Here is a 15,385-nt window from a genome sequence, read left to right on the forward strand (position 1 = left end):
ACACAGCACAGCTGTTTGCTCAGCTATGTTTAAAAGTCCCCCATGAAGTCTTTTTACATCACTGTACTTTAAGAATGCAACATTTTAAAATATGTATCAGACATATGTTCATAATACTGCTATTTATGTGAAATTCTCCAATATGCAGTGCCATCTGCCAGCAAATTCTAGAAAACCTAACTATTAATATCTGCTTTAATTACAGGGAGAACTCCATATGATTGCTACCAGTGAAAGAAATCTGATTGCTTGCGCTTATCTGGTCCACAATGCTTCAAACTGTGCTGCTCAGAACCCAGGGGTTCCTCAGAAGCTTATCAGTAGCAATCACTGCAAATGAGATGAACAGAAATGGGCATTTAGCTTCCCTAAAAGATGACTTTCTCATCAATATTAATTGCACTGAAAATGCACAGTCACAGGGCAGCGCAGAGTGCACATTATGAGGCATATGGCCAATGCAGGCACGAATTAAGTGTACTCTTTTGAACATGTCCCAAACCCTCTGCAGCAGGTAAAAGTATAGGACCCCTGAACGGTTAAGTCCAGTCAAAGGTGACTATGGGGTTGCAGCACGCATCTCTCTTTCAGGTCAATGGAGCAAGCAGAGTAACTCATTCTTTCTTTAAAATCACACTGAAGTGATTTAAAGTAATTTGTTTTCATTCCGGTGTTCTTACTTATTTCTGTTACTCCCCCTGCTGCTGCTACCACAACTGAGCCAATCTCACCACAGGTTTTATTTTCATTCCCCACCCCGACTCTTTTCTTGTAATCCCCTGGAACACCACAAAGTTTAGGGTACTCTGGGAAACAAAATGTCAGCAGCCCAAATCAACTGTTGTCAAGAGAGATGTGAGTCCACCCCCCCCTCAAGTAAGGGATGAAAGAGATAAAGAAAACCAACCCCTTTTTCACACACTTATTAGTCATTTCATAAGAAACGAAATTGAAGTGGCTAGGTGCCTTTTGTTTCAATTTCTGGCAACATGTGCTGCTAACCATACTTGCAGTTACCATCTGAGTCAACGAAGGCTCCCCAAAGCAGATACATACCTCAGCTCTCAGCTGAGCATTGGCTTGTGGAAAGCTGGTCTCTGCAGAGCCAAGTATCTGCTCAGTGCCAATTCTCAGCATGGTCTGCTTGTGGATTCTAAGGCACAACAGCCAAAGGAACAGTGTGCCTCTGGTCAACAGATGCTGGAGATTAACTACAAGGGATACATGCCACCACCATCCTGTCCTGTTACGAATGTTTGAGGGGTAATCTGTCTGACCTCTGCAATGAACAGATTGCTAAATTAAGATGGACAATTAATCTAGCCTAATACGGCACTCATATTCATATAGGAGACTTTGGACATTATTTTTTAAACAAAAAGTACAGATGAAGAGCTCAAGAACAACAACCTTGCTACCCATGTCCTGGCCTATTTTTCATCATCAAAGCATAATACACAGTGATACATGATGTGTAGTTTCCTGCCAAGTCCTGCCTTAGTAAGATTCACTTGCATTTTTAATATGGATTTGTTAACAGCAGTTAACCAGGTATTCAGACTGGGGGAAAGAAATCATTTCTTAGCAATCACACTTTAGTTTCCAATGTCATTCTGCTGCCTGGAATGCTGATGTGCTGGGTCCTGCTGCTTTCCCATTAAACATTAATCGGGAACACGGCAGGGCTGAGAACACGGGTGCTGCAGCAGTATGAAACGCAATTAGTGGGAGCATTGCAGGCTCCCCTCTTAATTGCCTGGCTTTCTGTAGCAGAACAGTAATTTAGACCGTCCTAACACCACCTGTCCACATTCAAAGAGAAGCAATTTATAAATAACTCTGGAGAAACATATTCTCATGAGACTTCAGTCTGTATTAGAAGTAACAAATAGTGATATAATCAGCCAGAGTTGAAACGATCCAATGATGTTTTAAAAGTGCACTGATGCAAACTGCACATGCACAATATGAAGGTTGATTTTAATGTCAGGAATAATGATACAATTATATACAGAAATTCAACAGCCAGGGCGGGAGGGGGGGACTTAGCATGCCTAAACCCCCTAGGTTGAGTCAGTTAAGGATCTCAGATGGCAAGAACCTCGCTGGGAGAAGACAGTACCCGCCCCTCAATGGCTTGACTGAGCAAAGCACAGCTTCATACATGCATAGGAAACTAATCAGTGCTGCTGAAGAGGTCACCAACCCAATGGGCACATCTGGCATTTTGAGAAAGTGTTGCAGACACCAGTAACAAAATGGCTGCTGTGAGATATGGTGCAACACAAAATGGCTGCTGTGGTGGAGTAGTGTTATGGCTGAAAGAGAGGCAGGACAATCTGCTTCCCCATCAATGGAAGAAAAAGCACCTACATCAGCCACCGCCATGCTTGTTGCAGAAAGAAGCTCTGGGGCATCAAAACCTGTCATATAATAACACTTGGGCATGCTTAAGGAGGGATGTGTGCTCAATGTAGCTGAACCAGTGAAAACAGGAACTAAGCAGGAACAGTCCCTTGTGTTTGGGGATTTTCGAGGTGGTGTTTGCTGAGTCTTTTTGCAAGCAACATAGGAGGGACTGACAGGTCCACTGGCAGCCATGGGTACTGTGTTGGCAAGCCCTGAACAACTATTTTAAAAGGAATTTATTGGGATCTAAGGATCATAGGGTTGTAGCTGAACATTTCTACCCTTGTTTTAAATATCCATAAAAAATCCAAGAATTCCAGGAGAGGAATCAACAATCTCAACCTAAAAATACCACCACAGAGAATTGCAGTCCTATTTTTCTAGAAAAAGAGGTGCTAGAACTCACCATGAACACCTCCCTTGTTCTCTTATAATGGCAATGACGCCCACCTTAGAGGTGCTGGAACTGATTTCCAGCGAGTTCTGGCTATAAAAAAGGCCCTGCATATCTGGCAAGTGAGAAATCAAGTGAAAGGTACATAGTCATACAATCAAGCTGGGTACAGAATGGGTTCTCTCTGCATGATTCAGAAACATGATTCAGAAACATGTCTGACCCTGGCTTTTTAGGGAGGCAATATACTGTCAAGTTCAAATTTCTGTAACTTTGATACTTTGAACAACTGTAATTGAAGTTCTAAATTTGCCTGCCATTTCGTTTCCCCAGATGGACATTTTTAAAGGGATGACTCCTGGGCAATTTTTGGCTTCCTAGTATTTCATCTCTTTTCTGTTTGAAGGATTATACCCTCCTTTTATTCTTTTCTGTGAGAATAATGCTTATAATGACGGACTCAGTGAATATAGAGATGGGAACATTCAGCTCTTCATTAAACGGAGAATCAAGGAGCATAGTCAATTGAGTCCTGAGTGGGCTAAGCAAAAGAACAGGAAGAAAGATTTTTGGAGTTCATGAACACTTGCTTGCTATGAGGCCATGAGGTCGAAACATAGTCTGAGCTAAAGTCAATAGAAGATTTAAGCATTGACTTGGTGGTTTCATTTTTAAATGTCTGAGGAATTTTATCTCAATATAATGCAAAACTTGATTGTGGTGATAGCATGCATTACATTCCTATTTTTTATTTTATTTTTTGCTTCCCACTTTGATTGTGGTACATTTATAATTTATGATAGTAGAAGTAATTTTAAACCAGCACAACTTTCAACCTCACCAGAACTGTATTTAGAGCAGGGCTGGTGGAGAAATGCATTCAATTACCATTTTAATGTCAACTTGCCAAATTCACAATATGTGAGCAGAAACACAGCTCTGCTTAAAATGCACATGTCCCCAAATTTTGTGATGCATTTCCCCAACAAAATAATGTGTACGAACTTGCAGGTATTAGTCAGAAGTGCTTGCAAAATACATACGATAATGAAATTAATGTACCAAAAAACATTTTGTTAGGAAATGCATATGCTAGAAAAATTGCACATAATCAGAAGTGTCCAGATTTCACACAGAAACTGAGGGAAGTATCACAAATGCAGCATTAAAAACATAGAAACCAAAATGACAAATTCACCCCTCTCAAATTCTAAGCACCAGGTAGATACAAATTCTATAAAAAGAGATAAAACCTAGTTAGCAGATTCATATATCCTTATATTTTCCCCAAATATTTTTAAAAGTCTGTGAATTTCATCCACTTCTGTCAAAACTATATTGCTGTTTTCAATTCCCCAGGATAGTGGATGGGGATAAAGAAAGCTCTTTTCTCCTCAATGCAGATTTGGATTTCGACAGTGACCTGAATTGAACAGCCTCCACATTGCTTTGAACCAAAGCAGGCAGCTTTCCAATGCACCCAGTCAGGATGTGAACTGCATCTTGTGGTTGGTGCATGCCCCTAATTTGTATGTTAATACCAGCCAGATTAACATATGGGGAAAAACTGGAAAGCAAGTTTGAAACAACAAAAGAAGAAAATGGCTTAGAAAATAAGGTATTTATTTATCTGAGTTAAACTAGCAGCTTATCAAAATTATTCTGTACAGTATCAGTTAGAAACTGAGATTTGGAGGGCTGTTGCCAATTACGTTTCAATAACTGTGGAAAGTATTATCCTTTGTCCACTGCTGTTTGTGTTTACCACTATGTCAGCACTCATTCTTAGCACTGAACAATTAAATAACTCCACTGAGCTGCTTTGTATTCTGTTCTGTGTCTATTGTTCCTGGCTAGCATGGAATAGTGTATTATTATTGATTATAAGACCAAACAATGTTACATTGTTTTTTAGGAGTGAACTGTACTTTGTCAATAATCTAAATGTTCAGCCACCTCCTATCTCATGTTGCTCCTGCTGGAACATATACAGAACCAATCAGTCTAATTTGTCTTGACTGATGCTCCACCATTAAATTATGTACTTCTTGGGGGAATGCTTTAGTAGCTGTCTCACTGAAATGAAATTAGGTGAAGGTTTATCATCTGAGCATGATGAACAGGCTAAGGGGGAAAGAGCGCTTTCTCATGTCAATCGTCTCAAAAGGTTAGCATCTTAGAGGGAAATTATAGACTTGGAAGAGTTACACCAGAATAAAAAAAAAGTGAAGGCAAAAATTCACTCCACAATTAGAACTGCCTATTTAATTTTAGGGAACAGCTGATCAGACAGGTATGATCCTATAAGCAAGGATGCCACAAAAAGGGGGAGGTCAGATACAAGTCCCTTGGGTTGTACAATTTCAGCCTGCAGGTGAGGCGGTTGGATATTTGAATGCTCTTCTGCTGGGAAGGTTCTCACTATAAAAAATTGTGGGATATAAAGTTGGGGCGTTTGAATGAATTTTTTTCTTTGAATTGCTACCTTTTACATGAAGGAAGTTCATTAGATAGACCATTCAAACCCCCTTCAGATTCAGGAGATGGCGCCTTAGACAGCTTTACTACTTTATTCTACATTAGCTGGTCCTTAATGATGCACATGTGACACATTTTTGCAATATCACTGTGGATTAAACCACAGAGCCTAGGGCTTGCCAGTCAGAAGGTTGGCGGTTCAAATCCCTGTGACAGGGTGAGCTCCCGTTGTTCGATCCCTGCTCCTGCCAACCAGCAGTTCGAAAGCATGTCAAAGTGCAAGTAGATAAAAGGGTACCGCTCCGGCGAGAAGGTAAATGGTGTTTCCGTGCGCTGCTCTGGTTTCACCAGAAGCTGCTTGGTCATGCTGGCCACATGACCCGGAAAGCTGTACGGCAGCTCCCTTGGCCAGTAAGGCGAGATGAGCCCTGCAACCCCAGAGTCATCCGCGACTGGACCTAATGGTCAGGGGTCCCCTTACCCTTTACCTAAATCTAAAATGTGCTATATTGGTTGTGCATCACCTCCAAATTGAATATTGTCAAGGGAGGCAGGGCTTGGATCATGTCCCTCTCATGCTTAGTTAAGTAGTGCGAATCTACCAAGATACCAGCCAGGAGAAATAACATTTCTAGAGACTTTTGAAACGACATTTTTATTTTATTCCAGATCTACAATGTTGGCTCATCATGCCAAAATGTAACCATTAAAACATCAAAACTGGAAAGTACTTTTCAATCAACAAATTAATGGTTTCCTAAAGGTTACTTGTGCCAGAGTATAGCTTAATCTCTATCTAGAAACTAATCTACAAGATAAACCAACTTTTTTCTCCTCTTTCAGTGAGCTTATGCTCTGCTAAATTCTATAGGTTAGTACAAGATTTACACACATAAAAGGCAGATCTCAACAGCATGACTAAGAAACCCAGCTTAAAATGCAACTGTGTTGATAGTTTGGTTTTAAATGAATGGGGTTGGGTGATGGGACAAGAGAACGGAGCAAAATTAGCTACTCACAGGTGTGCCAAGAGCATTCCCATATAGCTGAGTGGTTTCTACCCATTCATATGGACAAAATTTAAGCTTTGCATTTGGCAACAAAGCTTTGTAATGGCAACTGGGAGCCTACGGAGGATAAGTTTTACAAATACTACCCATTATAATAGTGAGCATTGTTGCAGTCCAACATGACCAAGTATTGGTGGGCAGGGGTCTCCAAGCCGGCTGCTGTCTCTGAAAATTCACTGTCAGCCGCACACAAACACCCCCAATCATCTCAGCCATGTTGTCTTAGCTAAAGGAGGGAACTGAGTGGGGGAAATGATCCAACCGGGACTTGAAGCTTCTGTTTACTTTCCTCACATTAACTTTAGATTTAACACCAGCTTCAAACCTACTTCTGTAAGAAAAGCTTTCAGGGAAAGAATAGAAAACACTTGCGAACCTTCCTCAACCATTTAATCTCACTCACGTTCTTGCTTAGATCTCCACTTTCGTTTAATGACTCTCATCATCTCTTTCTTTCTGCAAAACTATATCTGTTGCTGTTTCAAAGTCATTTAGACATGTAAGGAAATATTCGAGCTTTATTTGGCTCCTGGAATATTCCAAAACAGAAATGTAGCTAAGGCAAAACATTTTATGCCTTTTGGAGTTTTGCTCACTCATTACATATAAAGATTTGATTACTGATTCCCTCTGATTTAGGAAATAATATATATTCATAGATCTATCATCATAATCTAATCTTTTTATGTTTACATAGCCTGATTTATACTTTAAAGCCTTCTAAGTGATCCTTTTTAATTACTATATCATAATATATTGCATTTATTTAAATGCTGAAAAAATTAAATGTTTTCAAATGAAGCTCTTGGCAAACTCCTTTTTCAGCCATTAATAATGAAGGCAGACCATAAAGCAGTGATCTTCCTTTATTGAACAGTGAATAGAAAAACAGTTATTGAAACAATCAAAGGCAATGCAGAAAAAAAAGCATTTTGACCTCTTCAGATCCATTTATAGCTAACTTAACCTTGTACCAGACCTCTACAAACCTATCCAATTCAGGTAATAAGTTGGACTAATTTTTAGTAGTAGCAAGCTGGTTCCTGCTCACTAATTTCACTAAGCTAAGCAAACCCACTAGAGTAAAGATAGCTCTCCATTCCCCTCCTCACAAGCATGCTTGGAACCAGTACAAAGGTGCTATTCATTCCTTCTCCATCTCTATGGGTCATGTCAGGGAACTGCCATCAGTGCCGGAGGGAGAGAGCAAAATCCAGAGGGATTCCAGAGAGCGTCCCGGGATTGGGAAAGGCAGCCCATCTTCTGGGGAAGAGAATCAGCGTAGCACCAGTGGAGAAGGGGGGCAGATGGGGGAAGCGGCGAGGCGGTCACATGACTCCTTGCCGGGGACCAGCAGGGAGAGTAGGGGTCCTCCACTGCCTACGCCCTCCTTTTGCAGAAGGCTTTCGCGCAGAGAGAGTAGGAGGAGACTAAGCGTCAAAGAGCTTCTTTGCTGGAAGAAGTTTAAGAAACGCCCACTGACGGATTCTGCCAGCGATTGAGACAGCCACGGGTGAGTGGCTGTCCGGACAGAAAAGGTTCACTCAGGCAACCCAGCCAGGTGTTTGCACCGGCTTACGCACGAGCAACCCCTAGAACCATTACAGGTCACTCTCTATAATAATACTGATTAGAATTTATTTTCACCAGAGCAAGCTAAATCAATATGAATTCTAGTCCCGTCACCATGCCAAAGAGACGTTCGGGATAGGAGTGGGCAAAAAACACTAGGACATTGGTCTTCATTCTGGGTTAGGCCCCAGACTAACTACATCACAAACAATAGTGAACAGTCTGGAAAACTTACTTTCTGCAAAGCTTAGCAAGATCTGAAAGATACACACATCACATCCACACTGGCCAGGCTCCCTCTGCCAGCTAGGGGTAAAAGGGTCTGTTTATTTCACTTCTGTCAGTTTCTCACACTTCCAATTTTAAAGTCAGTTCTCCACATTTCTGCAACAATTTGTAATTTCGAAAAAATCCTGTTGAAAATTCATTGCATTTCAGTGCAAATGTCTCCAAATAAACACATTTTTGTTGCAATTTCCCCTAAAATAATGCTTTTTCCCATGTTGTTTTCGCGAATATGTGCATTTGATGCACATTTCCCCCCAATGTATGCTTTTTTGTAAACATTACTTGGTTGGAAAACTTTGCGAAAGTCAGGCAAGTGTGCATTTTGAAGGGTAGCTGTGTTTTGGTTCACATACTGTTTCGGAAAATTTGAACTGGATAGATTTTCCTTTAAAAACATACTGAGTTGACTTTCTCCCCCATCCCTAATGCCAGGCATGGCCAAACTTGCCCTTCCAGATGTTTTGGGACTACAACTCCCATTGTCCCTAGCTAACAGGACCAGTGGTCAAGGATGATGGGAATTGTAGTCCCAAAACATCTAAAGGGCCAAGTTTGACCATGCCTGCCTAATGCCAATTGGATATCAAGATGGAAGCATTGGCTACTGCTATTAGTAGGTCTTTTAACAGTTAAGACAGTTGCTGTTGATGTTATCTCATTCATTTCTGGTGCCAGACATGAAGACTCCTCCACTAGGATATGAGTTCTGGATCAGAAAATCAATGTGGGAGAAGATGCTACACATGCCACATAAGAGCCGCATTTCTGGAAGAGAACTAAGAAGTGGGTGTTGATGACAGGAAAACCTACAGATAACTGGTAATTGTAATGTGGAGACTCCAAAGTAAGTAGACATTTGCCAAGAGAGTTTAGTAGATACCACTGACTTTGCTTTGAGATTTTTTTCTTGACACATTGCATGCATAGTCTACATATATGGAGCCACCATGCCCTGGTGTGGCTTTTCCTCACAGAGAGCAGCATTGTGTGTACATTTGATTCATTACTTCTCAACACCCCATACTGGCTATGGCAAACAGTGCCACCATCAGAGTCCAAAATAAATGCATTTTACAATGATAAAATGCAATACACACAACAGTTACATAAGCTATAAAACTAATTTTAAGCCAATAACTATCTTAAGCATTTCTACAGAAAATTAGTCCTTTATAACTTTCTACAGTGTTCTTACAGTAAAACACAGCCTGCATACTGAGTCAAAAATAGTACCTTTCATTGAATACATCCATCAAAACACATCTGTACATGGATTTTTAGAGAGAACTTTAATTTGTTCAAATGTTGAATGGAATAAAAGGCGATATGGAGGCAAACATTTAAAGAGATTTTCTGTGTTTTCCTTCCTGACATTCAGCTTGGATTTTTTACACCATGGAAAAATGCTTAATCAAGTACATGTATATTTGAAATACAGGATCCTTGCATCAAAAACAACCTGCGCAATATTTTTAAGTGTCAAAAGTTATAGATGTTGTCCCCAAATTGCCCCGTATTTATTTATTTTTAAAAACTGGAGTTTTATAGCATTAAACTTTTTTCTTGGCCCATACCTTTGAGATGGGGAAACTTCCATGAACTGCACCACATCTGAATGTTGCTAATACTATATGAGTATGGAGTGGAAAGGAATTTTTATACCAAATGTTCCCTGTGCCATGTGGCTCATTTCCTTTTCAGAGATGCCAGAAACTCAAATAACGATTTTTGGAGGAGTTTGGTATAATTTTTGGAAAGGAACACCAACCAAGAGTCAATAATTCTTTTGTTGTGTTCTTCAGATGGCATTTTTACTTATTCATACAACTGAGCTGTGTAGAAGTTGTTGGTATGCGATTGTGTCTTTCCTTACTATCCTTACTATCAGCTGCTATGGGGCTCAAACCAAGAACTGTGTGGATTCTTGTTTCTTGTGCCACCAGGACTGCTAGTCAGGGGAGGGAATGACCAACTGTTATTCCTGGGGCCTTCACACTGTGGGGCCCCAAGGGCCCCTAAAAATTGATAGCCTATTGCTTTAAGAAAATGCTGAGAAACTGCAAAAGCTTTGAAACTGCCAAGAAAGCTTTTGTTATGCAAGTGCCCTTTGCCATGGGAAGAGAAGCTGCTAACATCTTTATTGCAGCACATACGCAGCTAGTACATGTAGGTTCAACAAACAAACAATAGATTTTGCTATAAAAATGTAACACAATGTTTCTACACTGAGGCCATATAGCAAAACAGCCGATGCTTATGCTAAGTTTGCGCAAGTGCACTGATACGAAATGTATCCAATAACTGAATGAGATAATGAGAAATACTTCTATGCATATGATTGGAGAAAATTGAAATGCTTTGTGTAAAAACTTATAAATATCACCCCCAGACCACTGAATCATGGTTGCAGTTTTTGCGGAGTAATCCGACCTATTGCTTGGAAAGTTATAAATGGCTGGACTTTATCTCCTCCCGGCTCCTGAGTTTTATTGGCCACAGACCTGGGAGTTTTTATAGCCTTTGGGGGCTTGCAACAACGCCACGGCTCATCCCCTTGGTCACCACCCCAGGACTCACTTGCTGTCTTCCTTCATTTTAAGCAAACTGCCATTGAGGAATACCACCAGATCAGATCCTCTTCGATGCCACCATATGACCTCATTTCTATCTGCCTGCTTGTCACTTGCCCTAGGTACTTGCCCAGTCTCAGGCCTGAGTGCCCAACACTTATCCATGTTCTTTCAGAGAGGAAATAAAGGTCTCAATTTCAGCACAGTTTTTCTACACTTCCTCCCTCAGCTCTGCCCTCTGGCAGTTGGTTGCCCAGGCAACACCGCTATTCCCTGAGGACCAGCATTCCACAGCACTCTGCTGCCATGCAAAAGGAGGGCTTGCAAAGTGGCTTATTTAGATGGGCAGTTTGCCTGAAGAAAATTGAAGCTCAAGGGAAAGTGCAATTGTCTCATTTTTTAGAGCTTGAAAGTAGATTGATTGTGAATGCTGATGTTGAGCCAGTAGAATAAAGAATTTGTATAAATTGGCTCTACTGGAGCTAGAATAAAATATTGAGGCTGATGGGCAGTTAATGTTGGGAGCTTCTCCTCCTCCTCTTCTCCTCACCCTCACATAATGTTTCATAAGGCAAATAGCAGGCAATGAAGCATAATGGGGATGGCAAAACATACCACACAGTGATCTCACTTCTCACATTTTGTTTAACTGAATGTTATGGGGAGTAAGGAAGAGGAAATGTCAAGCCACAGCTTTTGGCAGAGGCCACACGTTGGCCACTGAATCCATTGAAAAAGAACTGTCAAGTGGATGTTCTTACATTTGCTCATTCAACCATGGCACAGATTCTTGTTGCGGATTATTTTCACCTTAGTTTTCTTAAACAACAACAGCAACTAACTTGCACACTTTATACATAAATAGATAAGTAAATTAATTTGCAATATATGTTATTTACATATTCATTGATGTATAATTGCCACTGTCCTTTGCATTTCTTTTTTCGGGAGTGTTTATTGAAGTTGGCCATTGCTTGAGACAGACTATATGCACAAAGGCTGAGAAGTCAGTCTCACAGAATTCAGTGGGGCTCACTTCCCACTGCGAATTTCAAAAAGCAATAGAATGCATTGTGTGCATTATTGTAGTTTTCACATGGAGAAATCATTCTTTTCGCATGGAGATTACCCTGAATGTTATGTTTCAGCTGACACGCACATTGTCAACTTCTGAATAAAATACAAGTTTATTAAATAAATTGTTACAATTGGGGGGGGGGAGACTTATTTGCAGTTCAGTGGCAGGAGTAATTCATATAATCCAAGATACAAAATGCAAAATATCAGCAGGGTGCTAAACTATCCCTCCCTGATGCCTGAGTGAGGGAAATGAAACATTATGTCAAGTTAATACTGAACTCTGAAGTCAAGCTATTGAGATAGGTTTACTCTCATCTTAAATTGGCTTAGGGCTGCAGCCTAACTGAATTCAGTAGGACTTCCTTCTGGGTAGTCAAGGTTAGAACCATAGATCACTTTGTGATGGGCCATTAACCACTTCTTTAACTTTGTCTTTAATTACCATAAGACTCTTTGTTGTTTTACGCCTCTGGAAATTCATTAGTGTTGAAAGGGAGCACACAGAAGGTAGCTGATTTGTAAATATCTGTTGATGGCTGGGATATATGTGTCTATTGTACACTGTGAGATATGTAAAACAAAACCCAAAACTTATATTACTGCATCAGCAGCTGATGAAATGGAAGAAAGACTTGTGCAAATAAACCAATTGCTGCAAAATGGAAAATAGCAGATGAAAGTGTGAATGACTTTTGGAACTGATTGAGTCATGTTTATTCATAAATCCATTGCATCATATCTCATGTGAACCACGTTACCCAAGATCTTAGACTGTGGACAAGCTCTGATGGGAGAATAATGGTTTCTACCAATTAGTTTTGTGCTTCTATATGAAAGACATATGTTAAGAATGTTACAGAGAATGCTTTGATATAATTTATTCTTTCACTAAGCCTTTGAATATTGTAGTTAAAATGCGTCAAGAGACAGAAAATAACGTGACCCCAATGAAAGAGAAACTGTGTAATATTTTTCTCAGGGACTCAAGGATGTGCTGGTAAACTTGACAGGTATTTTTCTCATTTTAGACCTACCTGGCTATATGTAATTCTAGGCTTTACTTGTAGGGATAATATAAAGGATGATTCAAAGGTAGATACAATATGTATAATTCTAGGGAATTAAGGTATATTCGTGCTCTACTAATAAGGATACCTTCTCTAAAGTACAGTAGCTTATAAAGTAAAGTACCTTTTTTCTTTTTCTTTTTCGATGAAACATTCTTTCCAGCCTGGCCAGTAGAAGGGGAAAGAATTATTACTTTAATTAGGTTGAATCTCTCTTAATTCTTATTTCTTTTACAGGAATCTTAATCCTTTCTCTTGTAACTCTTTATTTCAAGATAGCACAAGCTGTTAAAACCTAATTATTTCTCTGTATCATTACTTTAATTTCAATTTATTCAGAAACCCTTTTAAAATGCTGTGTAATTTGAGCATATTGTATTTTCTATTTTATGATTTTCAGTAAAACTTGTTAAAATTCATTTCTGACCTTGCTTTATTTCCTGGGGAAGTATTTAGCTCTCTGTTCTTCTAACAATAAGAAAGTTCTGGAGACAAACAGTGCTATGGAAATTAAAAGTGCTCATGGGGGCTGCTTTGATAGCTAGCGCTCCTTAGTCACTATAACTTGGTGTTACCACAAGCCTCTCCTCTGTGCTTACTCTGACCTCTAGTACCAATGATATATTTTAGAGTCTACAGAGGCATTTTGGAACATTCATCCTCCTTATGAGAAGACACAGTAGCCCATCTGGTCTGTGAGCTGAACATCACCATTCCTGTCTCTGCTCATCCACAATATCTTTCTACCATTCGAGTTTGTGCCTACTATTCCTTCCACACAGAGAAATCTGCTTGGGGCTGATTCCATTCTGGAATTGCTTTTCCAGAACCACATACGTGGTTTTCCAGAACCTCATCCATGAGAAACATGGGACGGCAAAAGATTTTTCATGCATGCAATGACAGAACTTCCTTGATTCACAAATGCTTGCTAAAACGTTTTAAACTCATATAACTATTGTGTTATCCAGCATCACAGACTAGTATACTGAATGCTGTGCATCCTACATATTCATCGTATGAAACTTCAGATATCTTTGAGGCTCAGGTACCAAATCTGAATTTATTCATTTACTGGATTTAAAAATATAATAATATTCTCATTCATTAACCCCAAAAATGGGGGGGGGGGCATAGAGCCAAAACATACCATTTTTCCAGAGGCATGTGGAATGAAAAGTCTTCATGTAATTAGAAGGCATATTACGTTGTAGAATTCCAATTTAAATTTCAACTGTATGGATTAAAACAAAATACTGACAAGTATCACTCGCCCTGACTGAATACCTTTCACAAACTTAAGCAGATGGCAACACTCTGGATTGTAAGTACAGTAAGCCCACAACCTACAATCACTTTACTTATGCGAACGCTACCTTATGTGGGCAACCAACCAACCAACCAACCAATAAATAATGAAGAAAAATGCAGGGAAAATAAGGGGAAATCAACAACAGGAGGGGACAGGAGAGCAGAAAATAACAGTTGGCAATCCCATCAGCCACTGCACTCATTTTCCACCAATGGTTGGTGTGGTAGAGGTAAAAGTGAGTAGAGCAATATATGAGCATTCTACTTTTGTATACAGGTAGTAGGCTAGTTTTTACATCCACTCACAAAACTGAGTGTTTCCAATAGGTGCAACATGCTGACTCCTAGTGCCAGTGAAGCCTCTGACATCAGTTGACTTCAGGCCTCTTCAGCATGTGGAAGAGCTAAAATATGGCAGCTTCTCAGTCCCTCCTCTTGTACTGCAGTGATAATTATAAACAGCTCAAGGATCGCATGCTGGTAGCAGAAAGATTAAGCTGCCAGTGACACAACAGATGTGAGAAACGCACAGGTTTTCACTGAATGTCCGTGAGCATGCTCCAGGTAAAGTTAAATTCAAAGAAGCTTCCATACATCAACTAATATCGACAGGGTTATGAATGGTGATTATGAGACTCAATGTCACAGGACAGTTTAAGTGACAGGTAAAAAAGTAAGGTGAAAAGATCTGTGCTATATTTTTTAACCAAAAATGTGCAATCTCATTTATAAAGATGAGCAAGAAGTATTTCCAGCTGTAAATATATTCATTGAATACATCTTGATTTAGAACTTGAACTGCTTGGATTGCTATGTGTCAGCTCCTTGCTGTCAATCACAGTGCTTTATAGAACCGTGCTATACGATTGATACAGCTTGATGCAACACATCAAAACTGTACAAAATAAATAAAACTGGGGCGCATATGTTAAAACTGAAAGAGGTGAAACATGCTTATTTTATAAAGTGAAGTGAACTTTTTTTCATTTAACAATAGGAAGGTTGAAGAACTAAAAGCATGAAGATGAATTTGGAGCCAAGGGAGTCTGTAGGAATTACTGTGGCTGATTAACCTGAAAGAGGGCTATAAGCAACAAAGAATATAGGCTGCATTATGGAACAGCAACTCCTCAGTCAAATATAGCC

General features: G+C 39.8%; 1 protein-coding gene across 1 annotated transcript in view; it reads right to left on the minus strand.

Moving 5' to 3' along the window:
- Positions 1-15,385, minus strand: part of LOC310677313 (uncharacterized protein) — a 728,781-nt gene that overhangs the window by 578,787 nt on the left and 134,609 nt on the right. The gene's annotated exons all lie outside the window — the stretch shown is intronic.

Source organism: Podarcis tiliguerta, assembly GCF_965153285.1.
Source record: "Podarcis tiliguerta genome assembly, chromosome: 5".
Taxonomy (NCBI): Eukaryota; Metazoa; Chordata; class Lepidosauria; order Squamata; family Lacertidae; genus Podarcis; species Podarcis tiliguerta.